Source organism: Triticum aestivum, chromosome 5A (assembly GCF_018294505.1).
Source record: "Triticum aestivum cultivar Chinese Spring chromosome 5A, IWGSC CS RefSeq v2.1, whole genome shotgun sequence".
In the NCBI taxonomy this organism is placed as follows: domain Eukaryota; kingdom Viridiplantae; phylum Streptophyta; class Magnoliopsida; order Poales; family Poaceae; genus Triticum; species Triticum aestivum.
In genome coordinates this window covers 650,592,364-650,597,365 of record NC_057806.1, presented here as the reverse complement: position 1 = coordinate 650,597,365, position 5,002 = coordinate 650,592,364, and the positions used below count along the sequence as shown (strand labels likewise).

Genomic DNA, 5,002 nt, shown 5'->3' with positions numbered 1-5,002 from the left:
CGGATGGGCTGCTGCGGCCAGATGGGCCGCCTTATTGCTAGATGACCACATGTATGACCGTATATAGGACGTCCCCAAATTAGTACCACTTTATTTATACTGAAAAAATATGGACGTATTGAAAAAAAAACTGAAAGCGTAAATTCACGGAAAGAAACGTATTGTGACGGTGAACCCACGGAGTCAATCCGTGCTTTATTATTAGGGATAGATTATAATATAATTATATTATTATAGCAAAAGGGCCCGTGCGTTGCACCGGGTATAAAAAATAAATATATGCTTAGAAGCTGAAAAAAATACCACTAAAATAACATTACAATCAGTCAAACAGCCATATCATAACAAAAATTTCAAACGACTTTGGTTTAAAATAACAATAAAAAATCCCTTTTTTGTCTTAAGCAAGAAAGCAAAGACAACAGCCATGTCAATCTTTGAAAGTTGATAGCAAATGTGCTCTTGCGTTGCAACGGGAGAGCAAGAGTAGACACTGCATTATCTAACCGCGCAATTGCATCGATAATTCAATTTATTGATGTGAATTAATTCAGGTCACAGACACAATGTAACTTTCTCAATAATAATCAGAAGCTCAAGCGGGTATATAATTCGATGCAGCAGGCAAGCGGATAAAAATAAAAAACGATGAATCAGAATATGGCCATTGCTCACATCTCACACAAGCTTCGAGTTCAGCAGAATTAGACAGTCCGTTAGTGCACTGCAAGCTAAAAATCACAACTGCACACCTATATAGTATATTACACAGACATATTATTAATGGTTGTTACCAACAAAGCACATCTTGTACGCCCTGGGCCAACATCATTCAGCAAACCACAAAGTAAACCAAGGAGAGGAGAAGCCTGCTGCTAAGTTCAGTAAGGAAAGGGTAGTAAATACTCTCGGTACTGGCAAGAGATTTCGCAACGAACGGGATTATAGGACGGCTGCCGAGACGGCACTAAACAAAACTCCGGTGTTGCTGCTACTTTAGTAGGCATAAGTACTGACAGTCTACCAGACTATAACTATTAGTGCGTGTATCTTTTACCATTGCCGCCATTACTACTTGATATATAAGGATGGCCAAGCAGTTTTGTTTTGTTTATGGAGGTGGTTTGTGTCTTTCTACCTCGACTCCACCACTGCATTATCTGGAATGCTCTTATCATCATTTTTATCCGCTCTGACATCATTGATGGTTTTGTTCAACTACAATAAACTCCACTGCATTTCCATCACTTGTAAAAATATTTGGCAAGAAATAAAGTGTCTCACCTTATAACTCTAACTCCACTTCACTATATAACTTCACAGCTGCTGGGATCTAATAACTTCTTCCTGAACCTTAGTCAGCTAATTCGGCAAATCTAGTAATGTTACAATGGCATTTGCATAAATCCAAAAATTTACCAGATTAAGACGTTGATATAAATCACATGACAATTTAAGGGCTACTATAATTGCTCACACAGTCCAAATGCTTTCCAACATATAAATGACCATCCCCATGGTGGCAGCACATGAATAAGCATATGCATCAAACAAATGGATCAGCGCATAGAGCACAAATCCATGCATCAAACAAATGCTCGTTGTAGATGCTAAAAAGATCCATGAGGCAGCTAGAGCTCGGGCGGAGACCAAAATTACATCTAATCCGGTTAAGCAGGACCAGAAAAAAGATCAAGACTTCGATACATATGGATCTTAAATCTCTCGGTGTCGAATGGAGTATCAGTCCAGTAGGATTAAATTATTTGAAGGAATGTATGTACTGCATCAATCCATTATTAACTCTCAGAGTCGATTGGATGAATGGAGTATCTATCTAGTAGGATTAAACAACTGATCCTTTACTGATTGATTAATTAGTGAATTGATCATTTATCTGAACCTTTGCTGACACATAACCAGAGGTATTAGATGTATTCAAATCATGGAACCTTAAATCCGTAAATAACTATGCAAACAGAGAAAGGTCCTTGTGGATAGAAAGATGAAGAAAAATGATTTTATAAACATTTCACATACGAGCCTAAAATTACTGGAAAATCCATCAATGCTAGTAAACAGGAAGGTTCGCTAACGTTAATACCATTGGTAAAGGTGTAATGTTAAATGCATTCCCTTTTTGTTGGATGTACCTTCCCACAGCCGGGCTCCTGACAAACATACTGCCTCTTGCCGTGTACATGAGCATGCTTACTCAAGGCAAAGTCTTGCTGCAGTTGTCAAGCTGCAGAGGAAGAAGATCTACGTGGACAGTTCAACCTTGCGCAGATGCACCTCCGGCTCTTGCTCCGACTGAAGTTTTCCTGCAGGTTCCTGTACACATCCTCTCCAGACAAGGCAATTTGGTCAAATTATCCAATGTGGGCGACTAACTACAGAGGATAAGATAAACTTTGCTCTAGGATCCACAATAACATGAACGACAAATCATAGCCATTGCCCAATTTTGCCTCTAGCCATCCACAAACTACCCACCCACTGATCCACGCGGAAAGGGGAGGGGAGGAAGAAAATCCAAGGAGTGTGCCATACCCCTAACCCATATGAAGAGGCCACACTTGACACTCCCACGGACACTGTAGCGCAACTACACTTCAGCTTGCGGCCGGGGCGCCTCCCTCCCACGCCGAACTGGGCTGCCCCAGAAACTCCATGGCGTCCCTAAGCTCTGCTCGCAGCAGCCGTCGCTTCCTCAAGCACCTGCATCAAATAGGAGGCAGAGGCAGGTCAGCATCGTCCAGCGTCGAGGAGGATCGTCCAGCGTAAAGGAGGCCGAGGGCGACGGGGCAAGCAAAGACTTGTGAGGTTACCTTGGCCAGCGGGGTGAGGTGCGGCGGCAGTGGATAGCAGAGCGGGGTGAGGTGCGGCGGCGGCGGTTGCGGCGTGCGGGATGAGTTGTGGCGGCGGCTTGAGGGAAAAGCTCGGGATGATTCGCTCGGGTAGGGTTCGCTCTGGCTCGGGTGCAGGTCAGCGATCGCGAAACGTTTTTCTTTTTAGCTGTGGCCGCCGTGCCAGAGCGGCCGCGGCGCGTTCGGCTGGAGCCGGGTAGGCGGCGGCCCGTGGCCCATAGCAAATTTTCTGGCCCATGTGATACGAAGCTGTGAAACGAAACTGTACGCACGAAATTTAGTATCACCTTGGATATATGTTTTAAATTCGAACTGAAAGCGTAAATTTACAAGAAAAAGCGTATTGTGACGGTGAACCCACGGAATCAATTCGTGCTTTGTTATTAGGGATAGATATATACTAGAAAACATGCCCGTGCATTGCAACGGGTGATTTTTTGTCATACGAGCTTAAAACCAAACGAAATAGCTGCTTAGTTTTGTTGTAGATATCAGTGAGAAGAAACACATAAGACTGATTACATAAGACAACAAAAATGTCATTCTACTTCCTCGACCGTCCATGCATATATGCTTCTGTTGTGTGTGTGCTAACCGTGAATTCCTCATATTGGTGTACTAACTTCCTCGCCTGTTGCGATATATGCAGGGTTCTCCATCACAATTGATTCTTTGCATGATGTGTTGCCCTTCAATTCACGATTGGCTACATTTTGTCCTATCGTAGCTTTCTTTTGCTCTTGCTGCGTATTTGCATATTTTTTGCCTTTCTCTTGCATACTTTTTGGTCTTTTGTGCTAGCTTCATATTTGTATATTTCTTTCTTCCTTATGTAATTGTTTTGTTTCATTGATAGGCCTGACGTTGCTTTTTCGGTTTTTTTCTATTTTTCTTCATTGGTCATTAGTGCATACCACTCTCTATTTCTTTTATTTCTTTGTTTCTTGGCATCCAGGACCAGGGATAGCGACCGAAATTGCTTGCGTCTAAGAGAGTTTTCTATATTGTATGAATATATTATGTTTATTAAAAAGAAGAAATTGATTAGATTTTGCATCATATATAAAACATATGTAGCTACTTATAGGTTACTATCATTACATTTGACATAAGCATTAAAATATAAGTGTTGTTTCTACATTAATATTGTACTTTAGCTCCACATGGTTCCTTCTTAAAGTTGTGTAACCATTTTGCCATGCATGTTTAAAGTTGATATTAGCCAACTTAGATATTCTCTCTTTGTCCTCTTTGGCTGATTATTACTGAAGCAAGCTAACACTCTCATGCATAGAAAATGTAAGTGTTGTTTATCTATCACTTATTGTTATGACCTCAGTTTATCAGTAATTTAGATGATATACATTACCGTCTTAATCCAAGATAATGCTTGTATTATAATCATGTTGGTAGGATATTGCAATTTTTGTCATTGCCAAAGCTATTTTAATGAAGGTGCTTTTGTTTACACATGTATATATATAATATATATATATGGACTGTGATATTTGGCACATGTGTGCCATATAAGCAAAACTGCCACACCTCTACTTCTTTCACTTTAAAGTACCACACGGTCCCTCTTTCTTCGACCCCACCTTCTCCCGAACGACCTTGCAGACTCGCCCGAGAAATCTGCTTCTCCCGCACATCTCGCGCGCCCACCCCCGAGAAAACTGTCACTTCTTCATGTTTACCACATGATAAAAAAATATTGCGCATGTGGGATTTGAACCCACACCTCCTTGGCACCAAAGCGCGCCACCACAACAACCTCACCCTTAAGTATTTGTTGCTCAAACTAAAGAAACTAATCATTTTGATGTTTTTTTACAACTGTGTTACTATAAAAAAGTACAAAAAATTACCACTATTTTCCCTCGAGACAAAGTTACCATGGTATTCGCATGCAAGTTATCAGACCTGTGTTGCGTAAGTTACCGTGCTATTTACATAGAACTTACCAGGTACTATGTTTCAACAACTACACCCCTTTCAAAGTTACCACTGTGTTATAAGGTCTTCGATGTGTAAAATATTGTGGTACTTACACATAAGTTATCAGGGTATGTGTACATCAACCTCTTCCTTGGTCAAAGTTACCATGGGGGATTGTACATGAGTTACCAGGT

The 5,002-nt window shown here is 41.0% G+C and overlaps 1 long non-coding RNA gene across 1 annotated transcript; it reads right to left on the bottom strand.

Moving 5' to 3' along the window:
* Positions 1 to 298: 298 nt before the first annotated feature.
* LOC123105625 (uncharacterized) lies at positions 299 to 3,049 on the bottom strand. Its single transcript, XR_006450943.1, has 2 exons — positions 2,832 to 3,049; positions 299 to 2,721 (listed from the first exon to the last, which is right to left on the bottom strand). It is a non-coding gene; the product is annotated as an uncharacterized lncRNA (long non-coding RNA).
* Between the last annotated feature and the right edge of the window lie 1,953 nt (positions 3,050 to 5,002).